At 36.2% G+C, this 17,130-nt stretch overlaps 1 pseudogene; it reads right to left on the bottom strand.

The window, feature by feature from the left end:
- Window positions 1-12,960: 12,960 nt before the first annotated feature.
- On the bottom strand, window positions 12,961-16,348 carry LOC104452863 (annotated as a pseudogene).
- Between the last annotated feature and the right edge of the window lie 782 nt (window positions 16,349-17,130).

Genomic DNA, 17,130 nt, shown 5'->3' with positions numbered 1-17,130 from the left:
ATCAAAAGGGGGAATATTCCTACCTCAAAGGAAGTATGTACTAGATTTGTTGGCAGAAGTAGGGATGCTAGATTGTAATCCAGCGAATACCCCAATCGTGGAGAATCATAAACTTGGAGAGTATCATAATCAAGTACCAACAAACAAGGAGAGATACCAAAAGTTAGTGGGGAAGTTAATCTACTTATCGCATACATGTCCAAACATTGCATATGTAGTAAGTATCATAAGTCAATTCATGCATGCTCCTAGTGAAGACCATATGAATGCTGTGATGATAATAATTCGGTATTTGAAAGCATCTCTAGGGAGAGGGTTAAAATTCATGAGGAATGGTCATCTTGGAATTGAAGGTTACACGGACGCAGGCTGGGTGGGGAGTGTGTACGACAGGAGGTCAACTTTAGCGTATTTTACATTTGTGGGGGGAAATCTTGTCACTTGGAGAAGTAAGAAACATAAAGTGGTGGCTTTGTCGAGTGCAGAGGCAGAGTTCTGAGGGATGGCCAAAGGGCTATGTGAGCTTTTGTGGCTTAAAAAGTTGATGTCCGAATTGGGATTTCCTCCTAGATCTGAGATGAAGCTCTTTTGTGATAACAAGGCAGCTATTGACATATCACATAATCATGTGCAGCATGATCGGACCAAACACATTGAGGTTGATCGTCATTTTATTACGCAGAATTTGGATGCAAAGATAGTTCAATTCCTATTTGTGAGGTATGAAGATTAGCTAGCGGATATATTGATGAAGGCAGTCTCAAGTAGAGCCTTCTACAGCTCACTTGACAAGTTGAGCATTAGCGACATTTATGCACCAACTTGAGGGGGAGTGTTGGCGTGAGCTGATTTGTAGGAGTGATATGTATAGGAAGAAAATATTTATATTTGCGCGAATTGATTTGTGGGGGTAATGCATATAGAAAGCGAATAGTTTACCTAATAGGCGATTGTTACCCTAGCAGTACTTGTATGTGTATATATATATATATATATATATATATATATATATATATATATAGCCTTGTAAAGAAAAAAATATATATTGAGAATGATAGTGATCTATTTTTCAACATGTCCCACTCTCTCTGTCTCTGATTGACCTTTATCATAAGGAGCATTCCGCCCACGATATTTTTGCTACAATGTGGGAATAAATCAATGATTTATGATAAACCAAGCTGATTTATAGTTGGGCAAAAATGAGGGTCCTTCGGCAATTTTCATTTTCGCAGTTGAAATGAAATTTGCTTCTGTTTTGGTGTGTGCCCAGGTTGTGCTACTAATCATTGTGTCCATCTTCACCGACCAGTACCAAACTTTGACTCTAAAAAAATGATACAAGAGATTAAATCTGTCGGTGAAAATATAATAGAATTTTTTACTTTGCAAAACAGTAGTTGTCAAAGAAAATCGCTATATTTATTTCACTTATATGTCGATCCGCATCTTCTTATTAGATATGTTTCAAAACAAAAACTTGAAACCTACTAAATGAAAATCAATTCCCTATTTTTAAAATCATTAATTGAAGCCGTTGACCTTATAATAGCTTAGAATCACATAAGCTAATTCTATGGTTGACATGAGAACTGGCCATCACTGTTTTTCTGTTATATTTTTGTTATTTAATTGCTCTATCATATTGATTAATTAGATATAGGAGCCCAAGTTAGACCAAGTTTAATATGTCAATAGATAGAACATTAATAAAAATTATTCACACAAACATTACAGCCAATTTACATTTTATTGAGTGTTTTCATAATTCTTAATTTATAATTTTATGGTATTCTAAAATTTAAAGTCAATAGAGATAGAAGTTTCCAATTGATTATGGCATTAGAAGAAGAATGTCAACCAATGTATAATTTACCACATGAATGAAGTTTTCATGCGGCAATACGAAACTTACGTGCCTTCTTAAGTAGGAAATGGTTTGACAAGTTACGTTCAGGGCTCTTATCATGTGCTTTCCTTTTCCATGTCATCCTCAAGATGTAAGAATTATTGTGACCCACATGATATGATTTATTATATAGTTTAATAATTATTGAAATACTATAAAATAAATAATTATTGGTTACGAAAATTGCGACTCTAATAAAATGCAAGGGTATATCGCTTTGATGGAAGACACATTTTCAATGAACGTATAAATAGAGTCTGGTCTTCTCTCCATCCATATGAACAACAATAACAAAAAAAAAAGAATTGGGTATTCTCTCCTCTATCAACAAAATACATTAAGGAATAGTGGGTTAAGGGAGAGAAATCAGATTTCTTCATTTGGTTCGAGTTTTACAGTAACGCTATGGATAAAGGTGCGTCTTCATCTATTTGTGAAAATCATGAAGATCAAAGATCGTTATTTTTACTTTGATTTTCCACATAAAAGTATTATATGTATATTCTAACAGTTGGTATCAGAGCATGGTTTATGATCTCATGATTTTTCCGTTTATAGAAATATTATGATTTATGTATGATGATTCGTTGAACGATCTTGTTCGTACTATTCGTTGTTGTTAAAATGTTTAAAGAGGGTTCTGTTAAAGAAAATCTGAAAACCTGGAATGTTTTTATGGAGAAAAGGATGAAAATGGAGTAATTCGGAATTTTAAGGACAAAAATGGAGGAATTCGGAATTTTAAGGGCAAGATAGAAACTCTCCGATTCCGGGCAAAATTTGGCGACCCACCGCTTGGTTTCAGACCCATAGGTCGCACTGCCATGAGGAACATTAGCCATGAGTTTTTCTGGCATTTTGCCGGAGGCTAATCGAGCGGCGGAAGTCGTGGTGGTGGAGTTTTTGTGTTCTGAGAAATTTTGGTTTGATTTGGGGCCAATTTCTTGGTCATTTTTGCCGAAACTTAAACCCATGTGGTCATGCCGGCATACTCTAGAAAATCCATTATTTATTTGTGTCTAGGATGGGTTGCCGGAAAAGAAACGGTGGCGAAATCACGGCTGAAAACAGCGAAAACCGGCGAAAAATCGCATCTGTGTGCGAGGAAGAAGGCGTGTGGGCTTCACGCGCACGCTGCAGTTGTAGGCGCGTGGAACTGACGCACCACTCGCCGTCACGAGCGCGCAAGTGCTGCGCGCGTGGGGCTTCCCGCGCAGTTGCAGGCGCCTGCAGGGCACGCGCCCGCAGCAGATGAAGGGGTGCGCTCGGCACGTGCTTGACGTCCCTGCGCGGCTTTTTTTTACATTTTTGCCCCTATGCCATTTTAAAATTCTCATTTTGTCCTTCTCGCAATTTATTTATTGTTCTGCCCCTGTTTAATTTATAATTACGATTCTGCCATTGCTGATTAGTTACCATTTTGCCCATGGATATTAAATTTATGGTTCTGCCCTTATGGAATTATGATTTTACAATTTTACCCTTATGCTTTGATTACGATTTTGTCCTTGTGTGCAATTTGGTAAATATTTGTATTTTACAATATTAAAAATGCATATTATGAATGGTTTGTTAGTCACCAAAGTGGCCAAACTTTGAAGTCTTTTGAATTTTTGATATTGTAAATTGTTTTATTCAATTATTCATGATTAATTGATGCTATATATGAAATTGATATGTTTTATATCATTATTGGAGTTATGGGTATATTGAAGTTCATTTATTATAAGAACTTAGGGATTAACCCAAAGATTAATTATTTTCTTATAATTCATGAACATGATGGTTGATAATTAATATGACTTGTTAAATTTGTTTGTATATCCAAAGATAGCAAATAAATTTTAATAAGATATATTTACAATTATCAAATAAAAGTTATTAGCATCATTAGGGTATATATATATATATATTTGTATATTATAGGATCGCCCAAATGAGAATAATGATGTACATGTGTCGTTTAGTTTGAATCTGATTAGGTGATATTCTCAAAACATTAATGTATGAGTATTTTCTTGCACATTTGCAGTATCTGTACCTGTTTCATTCCATTCGCACGCCTCATCTGTTCCCTTATTCAATGGGATAAATTTTCTTGATTTGAGTGAACAAGTCCAGTTTCACTTAGGTGTCCTGGATCTTGATTTAGCGCTTCAAGCTAAGAAACCAACTACTATTACTGATGAAAGTAGTGATGATAAAAAGTCTTTCCATAAAGCTTGGGAAAGATAAAACAAACTGAGCTTAATGTTCATGCAAATGATAATTGCAAACAACTTAAAGACTTATCTTCCCAAGACTAACAATGCTAAGGAATTTATGAAATTTGTGGAAGAGCGTTCTCAAACTGCTGATAAGTCACTGACTGGTACATTGATGAGCACACTGACCACCATGAAATATGATAGTTCGCATACCATGCATGAGCATATACTCGAGATGACGAATTTAGCAGTAAAGTTAAGGACTTTGGGAATGAACGTGGATGAATACTTTTTAGTACAATTTATACTTAATTCCTTGTCTCATGAGCAATATGGGCAATTTCAAATGAATTACAACACTATAAAGGATAAGTGGAATGTAAATAAATTAATCAGTATGCTAGTTCAAGAGGAAATAATGATAAAGAATCAAAAGGCTCATTCTATTCATCTCTCAAGTCATCAAAAAGTTCGAAAGAATTTCAAGATGAAAGGTGGAAGGAGCAAGAAGAAAGGACTACATGTCCTGAATGACTCTTCAAAAGCTTCTCAAATCCACAAGAAGGAACACAATCTCATTAAGTGTCATTTTTGCAACAAAATTAGACACTTGAAGAAAGATTGTCTGAAATGTAAGGCTTGGTTCGAAAATAAATGTAAGCCTTATGCTTTAGTATGTTTTAAATCAAACTTTACTGAAGTTCCTCATAATACTTGGTAGATTGATTCTGGTGCCACCACTCGTGTGTTAAATACGATGCAGGGATTTCTTACGATCTAAACCATAAAGCCAAATGAAAGTTATGTGATTACAGGGAACGGAAACAAAGCTCCAGTTGAAGGCATTGGCACTTATTATTTGATATTAGATACTAGGCATTATTTGGATTTGTTTCGAACATTTTATGTACCTACATTTTCTCGCAATTTAGTTTCTTTGCCAAGACTTGATATAGCAGGATTTTATTGTAAGTTTGGATTTGAATCTTATTAGAACCGAACTTTATGTGATGGTCTCTACAAATTTAGACTTAATAATACTTTTGTTGAGACATTAATGACCTTGCATCATAATATTGGCACTAAACGAAGTTTGGTGAAAGAAAATTCTGCTTACTTGTGGCATAAATGTTTGGGTCATATATCCAAGGAAAAAATGCAAAGATTAGTGAAAAATGAAATTATTTCAAATTTGGATTTTATTGACCTTGGAGTGTGTATTAATTGTATTAAAGGTAAACAAACAAAATACACTAAGAAATGTGCCATAAGAAGCACAGAGCTTCTTGAGATTATACATACTGACATATGTGGTCCTTTCGACGTTCCGTTTTTTGGTAAGGAAAGCTATTTCATAATCTTTATTGATGATTTTTCATGTTATGGTTACATTTATGTATTGCATGATAAGTCTCAATTAGTGAATGCACTTGAAGTGTATATTAAAGAAGTTGAGATGCAATTAGATAGAAATGTGAAAATAATAAGATCGGATAGAGGCGGTGAATACTATGGAAAGTATGATGAATCGGGACAATGTCCAGGTCCATTTACTAAATTCCTTGAAAGACATGGCATTTGTGCTCAATACGCAATGCCAAGTACACCACAACAAAATGGTGTAGCAGAAAAACGTAACCGTACTTTAATGGAAATTGTTAGGAGTATGATGAGTCGTTCATCTTTACCCTTGTCTTTGTGGATGTATGCTTTAAAGACTTCTATGTACTTATTAAATAGGGTTCCTAGTAAGGCAGTTCCAAAGACTCCCTTTAAACTGTGGACGGGAAGGAAACCTAGTTTACGACACCTACATGCTTGGGGTTGTCAAGCAAAAGTAAGAATTTACAATCCACATGAAAGGAAATTGGATTCAAAAACGGCCAAAGAGTATAAATTTTATTGTCCTAATCATAGTACAAGAATTATTGAATCTGAAAATGTTAGGTTCATTGAGAATGGTGACTTCAGTGGGAGTGAAAGAGTGCGTGATGCTTGCATTCAAAAAGTAAGAGTGGAAGTTTATATACCCAAAGCTTCTAAAGTTGTTGTTCCTGATATTGTAGTACAATCTAACAATAATCGAAAACAACAAATTAATAAACAAACATTCGATAATGGAGATGTCAATAATGAACCTCCGATAGCTAAGTCACAAGAAATAACATTAAGGAGATCTCAAAGAGAAAGGATGTCGACTATTTCTGATGATTATATGGTTTACCTACAAGAGTCAGAAATTGACTTAGGAATTGGAAATGATCTAGGTTCATTTTCCCAAACCATGGAATGTGAAGATTCTAATGAATGATTTAATGTCATGGAAGAAGAGTTAAAATCTATGCATCAAAATCAAGTTTGGGATATTGTTGAATTGCCTAAAGGATGTAAGAAGGTCGGGTGTAAATGGGTCTTTAAGACCAAGCGCGACTCAAAAGGCAATATTGAACGACATAAAGCTAGACTTGTTGCAAAGGGTTTTACGCAAAAAGAAGGCATTAACTATAAAGAAACATTTTCACCAGTCTCTAAGAAAGACTCATTTAGAATCATTATGGCTTTGGTGGCTTATTATGACTTGGAGTTACACCAAATGGATGTTAAAACTGCATTTCTTAATGGGAATTTAGAATAAGAGGTTTAGATGGACCAACCCGAAGGTTTTTCAGTTAAAGGAAAGGAACACATGGTATGTAAATTAAAGAAGTCAATATATGGACTTAAACAAGCTTCCCAACAATGGTATCTTAAGTTTAATGATACCATAACTTCATTTGGATTTAAGAAAAACACCGTTGATCGGTGTATATATATGAAGATTAGTGGGAGCAAGTTTATTTTTCTAGTTTTGTATGTTGATGATATTTTGCTTGCTGCTAATGATCTTGGTTTGTTACATGAAACCAAAAAGGTTTTTTTTTTTTTTTTTTTTTTTTTTGGCGACAGGAGGAACCGGCTTGCGCCAACAACGCGCCGTAAACCCCCTAGGCGACACGTGCTAGCCACCACACACGTGTCACTAGGTAAGTCGCCTAAATGTCTCCGCCAGCCTTCCCTGCTTCGCAGGGGAGTCGAACGCTTGACCTCTCGTTCGGGAGAGGGAGTTCCACGCCAGCAGAGCCACCCCCAGCGGGTGGTGAAACCAAGAAGTTTCTCTCTAAGAATTTTGAAATGAAGGATATGGGAGAGGCAACATATGTGATAGGAATAGAAATATTCCGTGATAGATCACAAGGATTATTAGGATTGTCTTAGAAGGCCTACATTAAGAAAATTTTAGAGAGATTTAATATGAGTAAATATTTAGCAGGAATAGTTCCAATTTAGAAAGGTAATAAATTTAGCCTTATGCAATGTCCGAAAAGTGAATTAGAATGAGAACAAATGAAAAATATTCCTTATGCATCTGTTGTGGGGAGCTTAATGTATGCACAAACTTACACCATACCAGACATCAATTTTGCTGTTGGAATGCTGGGTGGGTATCAAAGTAATTTTGGAATGGATCATTGGAAAGCTGTAAAGAAAGTTCTTAGATACTTGTAAGGAACGAAGAATCATATGCTCACTTATAAAAGATCTGATCATCTCGAGGTCATTGGATATTCAGATTCAGACTTAACCGAATGTGCCGATATAAGAAAATCAACGTTTGGTTACTTGTTTCTTTTGGCTAGAGGGGCAATTTCATGGAAAAGTGTAAAGTAATCAGTTATTGCTGCATCCACCATGGAAGCTGAATTTGTGGCATGCTTTGAGGCCACTATTCATGGATTATGGCTGCAGAATTTTATTTCAGGGCTTGTGATTGTCGACAGTATTGCCAAGCCGCTGAAAATTTATTGTGATAACTTTGCAGCAGTTTTCTTCTCTAAGAACGACAAGTATTCTAAGGGTGCTAAGCATATGGAGATCAAATACTTGTCTGTCAAAGAAGAAGTTCAGAAACAAGGGCGTGCATGGCAAAATTTCTGTTTCTTGATTTCTGTTTTTATTTGTTTCCGGAACATGTTTGGAACAGAAATCCGTTTGGTAACACAATTTGATTTCTCTATTTCTCAAACAGATTTCTATTTCAGAAATAGAGAAATTGAAGAAATCGAAGCTGAAATTTTTAACTTCTCGGTTTAAAATAGAAATCGAAACCTAAATCAAACTATATAAAAGAATCTTGCACTTTCTTGCTAACTTAATTTACTCATAACCACAATTTCACAAATTATTGCTAATTTTCTTTTTCTTATTTTGCTCGTGTTTTTTTTTTTTTTTTTTTTTGCATTTTTTTTTTCATTTTTTTGATAACTTCCTCTTTATGATGAAAAGCAATTGAATGGGTCCCCAATTTTAAAAAACGACCAAAGTTCTTAAATGCTTACTTAAAAATAATGGGACTCTTTCCTCCTAGAAAAGGCACGCGCATGGCTAGTTGAAGAAAAAGTTCTTATATAATAGATGAATAAAAGATGTGCCTAGAAATTTAACCTTATTATTTTACGGATTCAAAATTCTTGCAAAATCAAAATAATTAGATTGTTACACAATCTTGAATTTTAATTCGAAGGCAAGAGATTCAAGAGAATCTCTCTTTTGCTATGCAAGGACCATTAAAGGTTTATTGAGCAACAATAAAGAAATTAGGGTTGAACAACTGGACTGATTCAATTCGAGAATCAAAATAAACCGACCTTCCCTCGATTGGTTCATAACCATAAACATTACTTTAAGGTAGAATTCTCAGATATTCCTTTACACCATTAATTTTATTTTGTTAATAATCTTGTATAATACTAATTTTTGATAAAATGACAAGGCTGTATAGGCGCCATTGATGGCACCCATATTCATGCTTCCGCATTTGTCGAACCTACGCAGGATGTGCTTGTAAATGATACATTGACCGAGGAGGGAAACCAAATTAATACGCTTAGGAAAATAATTGCTAATAAAATGGCAAGGGATAATAATATGCCGGAAATTCCATGAAATTGTATTTTCAACTTTTGTAATGTATTAGTATTATTTCGATTATTATTTTGTATTTGAGGATTTCCCATGTTGTTTTAGTATTATTTCGACTATTATTTTGTATTTGAGGATTTCCTATGTTATTATCTAATCAATTTCTATTTCTAGAAATAGAAATTTTGTTATGTTATCAAATGGATTTCTATTTCAGAAATAGAAATTTTGAGTCGTTATCAAACGGGTTTCTTTGCTCAGAAACTTGTCCGGGGAATAGAAATTAAGAAATTGATTTCGGCCGAAATCAATTTCTGTTTCAAAATTTTGTCATGTGCAGTTAAAGAGTGTCAATTAAGCACATTAGCACCAATCTTATGATAGCAGATCCCTTAACAAAAGGACTGCCGCCCAAAACATTTAATGAGCATGTTGAAAAGATGGACGTTACTGGACGTCATTAATGTTTGTATTATGATTGTATTAAGTTTATGTATTTGACACTTTGAGCTCACTTACGTATTTCTGATATTTCCTGTTTTCTATTTAGTATACATTATGAAAATAGATGAATGTTAAATAGGATAATTTCTAAAGAAACATTATGGTTGGACTATTATTGTACTTCTCATTTATGGATCATGTTAAGTAAAGTGCTATAGTTGTAGTACATAGAAGGGACTATGTCGATTAATGATATACAACCGCTATGACTCGCATTAGTTTTCTTTACTTAATTGTGATTATTATGTGATTGTCAATTTAATGAAATTTTATAGCATAATGTTATTGTGCACATTATAGTCTTTATTAAACCGTGAAAGGAGAATCATATGGGTCAAGTGGGAGAATATAAGAATTATTGTGACCCACATGATATGATTTATTATATGGTTTAATAATTATTGAAATACTATAAAATAAATAATTATTGGTTACGAGAAATTGCGACTCTAATAAAATGAAAAAGTATATTGCTTTGATGGAATGCACATTTTCAATGAACGTATAAATAAAGTCCGGTCCTCTCTCCACCCATATGAACAACAATAACCGAAAAAAATGAATTGGGTATTCTTTCCTCCATCGACAGAATACATTAAGGAATAGTGGGTTAAGGGAGATAAATCGGATTTCTTCATTTGGTTCGAGTTTTACGGTAACACTATGGATAAAGGTACGTCTTTATCTATTTGTGAAAATCATGAAGATCAAAGATCGTTGTTTTTACTTTGATTTTCCGCATCAAAGTTTTATATGTATATTCTAACACAAGAAAGTTGTTATTTGCAAAATAGAAGCCATGAATTATTATTACAATCCCATGATTGAACCATTCATGCGAAAAAAAAAAAAAAAAAGGGCTCCACATGTATTCTCTTCTGATAGAGCTCTGGCACCGGAAAATAGCAATGCACGTTGCTCAGACTGCTCGATGCAGTAATTTGACAAGACATTATTTAATGGAGGGTCCTCACTCTCTCCATCCCTGATTGACCTTTGGCGTGTGGAGCATCCCATCCGAGATACTTTTGCTACAATGCGGAAATAAACCAGTGATCGATGATAAACCAAGTTGATTTATAGTTTGGGCCAAAATGGGGTCTGTCGGCAATTTTCATTTTTGCTGTTGAAATGAAATTGCTTCCATTTTGATGTGTGCCTCTCTCGTGGTTAGTTCGTTTCTGTGTGCTTCTGTGGTAGTTTTTTGTTTCGGAAGGGCCGAGCTGCTTGCTAGTGTGGGTGTTGTGGCTTTGCTTCTATTCGTTGCTATTTGGTAGATTCAGTAATGGATTCTTGATTTTGGACGCCGAGACTTTGCATACCGTCAACATTTTTGTTTAAGTCAAGTGTTAGAGCTAGAGATTTAGTGATTTGGGGCTTCAGCTTAGCTGCCCGACTAAGCAAAGACGCTAGTAATTTCAACAAAAAAAGCGTCGTTTCATTGTAACCTTAGTCCACATCACATTATCGCCGAAAGGACTTGATTACAATTTTCCTCAAAGAATTAAGATTAAATTAGTTCAATTAGAATGATTGTGCAATTTTCCAGTAATAATAAAACACCAATAGCCTATACTTTGATGAAAATAGCGGCACTGTACCCAACTGGAGGTACAGAGTTAGCCTGTAGTTTGAGTACAATGCCATAAGACGTGCTAGTTCTTTAGCGGGCCTTTTACTCACCCCCACTCATTCCAGGAGCGGGAGACTACTATATCTGCCAACTCGGTGATAGCCAAGATCGAAATTCTGATGTGGTATTTACCTTCACCACCGTGAAGCCCCCTAATTCATTGTTTGTCTTTCTCTTCCTTTAAAGTAGATCCTCTTCCCGTTCTCCTTCTCTTTTCTACCCCCAGATCAATTTCTAAGCAAGTTTCACCTTCGCAGGAGATCATATACAGATGTTTTGAGGGATTTCTTTGAGTGAAAAGTGCTTTTGAACCAAAATATACTATCGACTGAAGAGAAATATGAGAAGATCCTGGAAATGATTCCTGATGAATGTATAAAAATTTGAGGGGGTTTGCTGGGTCATTTTGTTCATTTGCATAACTTCGCATGTCAGTCTGTGAACACATGCAGTGGGCATGCATGTGCATGCTGATAAACAATTAAATTTCAATTGTCTTTCTTTCTATCAAGAGAAACTTGTGATGTTTGTTATGCTGTCGCTATTGTCTCTAGACTCCATCCAGCTTCTGATTCCTCGAATGGAACTACTGACTCCATTCAAATTCTAGAAAATCTGGCTGTGTCACGGCATCTAACATGATCTCATAAGGTTTAATTCCCTGTTTTTCTTTTTCTGGAATTACTACTGAGGCAAACTATCCCTATTGGGTTAACAAGTTGCATTTTCATGATCAAGCTAGATAAAAGCGTTGTATGCTTCAGGAAACTAGACCCCTTTATGCAAGCTCTCTGACATATACTGCCTCTTCTGTGCAGCACATGCAAGGACTGCGCAGGTGCATTGAAGAGATAATTTTTTCTTTTACCTATCCCAGGCTCGATATGGAGGTTTGTAAAGTCCTCAAGCACTTTAATTGCCTTCTTTTGTACCAAGCTTAGTATTCTTGTTGTTTAGAAACTCAGCTCCCTCGAATAGTATGTCAATTCTACTTATAAGATGAATTTTTATTTTTCCCAATTTGGATAAGATGGGCATTGGCGATGTACCATCAATTCATCAGTCGGCAGCTTTGGAAGGCAGCAGGAGCAAATGGGCCTTGCCGTGGAATCTTGGAACCTACCGCAAGGAGAGAGAAAGTAGAGTTTTGGCAGTAAGCGGACAACCTCGTGGGTCGCCGGCTGTCCCCCTGTCGTGTGGTCCCCACTCCTACTACCCCTCCTCCCCCACCGTCCTTCGCGCTGCCCTCCCGACACCGTCCGTTCGCGCGGCCCTCCGCTTCCGTCACCCACGTGTCGCTTTATCACCCCCATCCTCCTCCTCCTGCTCCTCCTCTCGGACGTGCCAAAATCTCGTGACTCGGTCAGAAAGATCGATCCTCTCAATCTCTCTTTCTCGTGTCAAGGTCTGGTGATCGCATATCCCGTTCTCTGCTCAATTTTTCGTACGCGGTATTTGAAATTTGACTCAAGCATGGTGAGGGGATCGATTCATGCACCGTGCGGATCAATGGGATTATGTGAAGATAAAAACTATAGAGCCAACTGAGAAAATATGAAGAGTCACTAAATTAGATGCTACATCTCAAGAGATATGGAAAATTGGGGGAAAGAAAAATCCTTAAATTAAATCCCAAATGTCAAGCCCTTCAACTTGCCAGTCTCTTGTTCTTTACTCAAGATAAGACATAAGAAGTAATACAAGTAAGACAAGCACGCTTTCTTCAAATAATTATGAACGCACCTGTGACATTGGTATTCCAACTTCACCATATAGTACATATATCTGCAAAGTAATTATTCGTAATTTCTTGGCAATTCATCTAGGTGATTTTCTTTAGCGAAATGACGACATTGACGAATGCATTCTTCTCCTTGGACATGCGATCAGCAAGTAGAGCCTCATACCTCTTAAAGACCTCATCAATAATCTCTTTACCAAAGTGATAAATAAGCAAGGGCTCGGCCACAGCTCTCATGCATTGGGCCAAATTGTGTCCCCCATCCTTCAAGACAATATCAGAGTCAGAATTGGTGGCAAGTATACTCCAATTCACTTCGGATGCTTCAAGCAATCAATTGAGAATGACCCTTGCTTTTGGACCATCCCTTGTACTTCTTTTGGTGAGGGTGTGTACTGAGGGATGTTGAAGGAGTCTAGTTGATGTTCTTCTACAAGTCCCTGGATTTTCCAACCAAAGAAGTGACAACTGCAAAAACATTAGCTGTTACCGTAATATCATAAAATTCACAGTTACTTGTCTATGTTATTATTGCACAGTGATAATACATGAAGTTTCTTATCATGTAAATGTTGATTCCATTTTAATAAAGTCTACACTAGCCAAAGAGGGAATAAGAGTGCGCTCGAAGCACCTCATAATTTTATCTCTCATTCTCTGATTTTTTGGGGAAATTAGCAAAAAAGTCCAAACCCATTATACTTATTCCAATTTAGTCCTAAATCTTTTAATTTTGCCAATTTAAACATAAGCTTTTTAATGATTAGCTAATTTAGTAATAAATTTTTCAATCTGCTAGTTTAATCCTAAATCTTTTTGACAATTTATCAATTTAGTTACTCTAGCTATTTTGGGTGGAAATCGCTAACGTGGCGATCTAATCAACACTAGCTATCTTAATGTCAACGATTTTATTAATTTTCTTAAGTTTTTTCTTCTTCTTCTTCTTCTTTCCTTTCCTTTTCTTTTACTTTTCCCCCTTTTTCCCTCCACGGGCCTGAATGAGGGCAACCCTTGCCTAGGTAAGGGTTGCGCTTGCCAGGGGTCAATGATGGGGACCCTTGCTTGAGGCTAGTGAGGGAGAAACCTTGCTAGGGTAATCATCACCTAGGGCTGGCAACCTCCATTAGCCATCCTTGAAGACTAGCAATGACCAATGGAGTGAAAAAGGAAAAAAAAATTATAAAATTATAAAAAAAAATTATAAAATTATAAAAAATTATAAAATTATAAAAAAATTATAAAAAGTGTTCACTTTAAGGCTAGCTGTGTTATTTAGCATAGTTGGTGTTTGATAGATCGCTACGTCAATGATTTATAGTCATAATTAGCCGGAAGGATTAAATTGGCAAATCATTTAAAAAAATTAGGACTAAATTTGTATATATGCAAAAGGTTTATGACTAAATTGACACAATTAAAATGTTTAGGATTAAATTGACTAAATTGAAAAGTATAGAACTTAAATGGCACAAGTGCAATTTTCCCTTGATTTTCTCGAATACATTCCTAAGCAAGAGAAATGGGATTATTCTTGTAAGATTTTCAGATTGGAATTTTGCTTTCGATCAGAGAATTCATGTGCAAATCTTAACTATAGGTTTGCAAGAAAATTCTTGATGTTATCTAACATAATCAAGGATTATGTTTGATTTTACAGAGTGCAGAAACAAAAATTATTCCCAAGGGACTGGCAAATTTCACCGGCGTGGTAGGATGTGACAATTTTTTATGTGATATAAATTATTCACAGAGGGCTAACAAAACTAACCTCCAATTTAACTTAATGTGTCCATGACGATTCAAGTGCTATTTTGATTTTTAATTTGTTACCTCTGAGACCATCTGACTGAGAGCAATAGCTAAGAGCTCCCAAATGTAACAACACTCTTTACTTGAAGGATCGTCACTTCTTCGACCCAAGAGGGTCAACAGCATACGTCCTTCCACCAGTAACTCTTGCCCACGACATTCCAAGAAAGTCGAGAAGTCCCTCTGAAATTGCTCGTAGTATGCCCTAAGCACCTTTGGAGGGCTCGATCTCGCCATGTATATGTTGCCTTTGTTTCCCTCTAGTCCTTGTGGGACCTGAGGAGGGAGGGAGGGAGGGAGAAAAAAAGTGAGTGAGTTTGATTTCCAAGCACACCCCTCGTTTCTTCGTAAAGAGTATAAATTTCCTAGAACCCCAAAATAGACCTTTTGGGTGTCTCGACTATTATTTGCTTGACTCTACCCCAAAATAAACAACAATAATAACAATGATAAAAATAGTGTTTCTCGACATATATTTCCCATTAGGTTTACAAACTATGAGACAAAAAATTACCTGAGATAGCCACATGAGGCTATACGAAGAATGAATCAAGTGCAGGCTCTCTCGAGCGAACAATCTTCCATAGAATGAACCAGGAACGCCATTGACGAAGCACGGCAACGTTGCTGACACTCCATACTTGCTCTTCAATTGCTCGCTCAGCTTCCTTGGAATCTTGGCAAGAAGCTGCTGAAGAGGGTGTTGAAGTCGTTCCCTGGGAGATCGTTCAAGAACACTTGGAACTCCGGCAGCTCGTGCTTCATTGCCTTGCAGAGATCAATCACGATGTTGATGATCTCGGACACAGCGAAAAGAGCATTGGGACCGGTGGAACAACCCAAGTCCGCAATGGCAAGGCTCGTCGGTATGGTGGCAGCAACAGTGGAGAAGAGAGCTGTGATGGCTGCCTCCATTATGGGTTTCGTCATCGATATCACTTTTTCCTACAAAAAGAAAAGGAGCGCATTCACTCAATATAAAGAAAAAAAATTCGTGTCTTTAATTTTTCGTATATAAAGTCTTTAATTTTTCATATATAAAGTAATAAATCCCAAAACTAGCCAATATATCCAGCGATATATCCGCGGGCAGTCCAAATAAAATGAAATAATATTGCAGATTCCATGCAATTTCTTTGTAAATTCAAATTAGAACATCATCGGAAAGGGTTTGTCCTATATTGCAATGATTTTGCGAGATCTATTACTTTCATATAGCCTCTAGTGTACATTCTTTTTCAAGAGAAATCTTGTTGATTGAAAAGTGTATCTACGAATTAGGGTCATAATTTCAATTATTGAATAATAAGTAACATAATCTCAAAGGGCATGGTAAATTGGCTTCTTTCCGCATATAGAATTTCAAATCTTGGTCAAACAAAAAGAATCCTAGTTTGCTATAAAATGAAGAAATCATGTTATGGTGCACATAAGATTGAAATAATCAAACATTAAATGCAGATTAATCCAAGATTTTGAGAGCCCACGAGGGGCAATGAGAGATGTACCTGAAGCAATGAGTTGTTAGCATAACTTGTTTCTCCCATTCCTCCATTCATGTGCAGTACTTGCATGACTTCCATCTCACCCGTGAGTTCCATCTCTCTCTCTCTCTCTCTCTCTCTCTTATACGTGTGTGTGGCGTTGCTTTAGTTGGCTTGCATTTGAATTGGTACGGGACTCTTATATTTATAGACAGTTTTGGGGTACTTTGTCTCGATGTTCTGCATTGATTGCAAGTTGCAACTTGAGCCTAATTGTGTGAAAGATGCATGGGCATGAGCTGACACGCAAATATCCACTTTGTGGAATTTTCTTTCCCTTTTGAGCTGTACTTCGAGATAAAGATAAGTGTATAAGAGTACAGAGGAAATATTCAGTGGCTAAAGACTGTCATGTAAACAACTGATATTATATGTATTTTTTTTTTACTTTCAATCATTCACAATTTGACACATGTTCATTCGTTTATGCAATTGATATGAAGGATCATTTTTAAGAAATGCCCTTTTTAGATCATTTATATTTCAGAAAACAAACTGTGTAGAAATTGCACAAGTCATTTGAAGTTTCTATTTTTAAAAAAAAGTACACATAGATCCGTAGAATCACAGCACAAAAGTTAGATTGCTGGTGCATTTTGTGTTTTGTGGGGCCTAACGTCGACTAATCTTAGATTAGGGAGTTTAAAGAAACTCTGCAACAAGGTTGTTTCCAATCTAGTAAATATGGAGGGCTGATCATTTAGTTCGCCTCCACCAATCAGAATCCACTTTACTTGCCCCGACCACGACGTCCACTGGTAGGCTCCGCTTCGAGCCACCGCTCGTGTAGTGGAGGAGCGAGGGAGCTCCAGATACGTCAC

This window comes from Eucalyptus grandis, chromosome 7 (genome assembly GCF_016545825.1).
Source record: "Eucalyptus grandis isolate ANBG69807.140 chromosome 7, ASM1654582v1, whole genome shotgun sequence".
Classification (NCBI taxonomy): domain Eukaryota; kingdom Viridiplantae; phylum Streptophyta; class Magnoliopsida; order Myrtales; family Myrtaceae; genus Eucalyptus; species Eucalyptus grandis.
The sequence above is the reverse complement of the archived record's forward strand: the minus strand, read 5'-3'. Positions and strand labels throughout refer to the sequence as shown.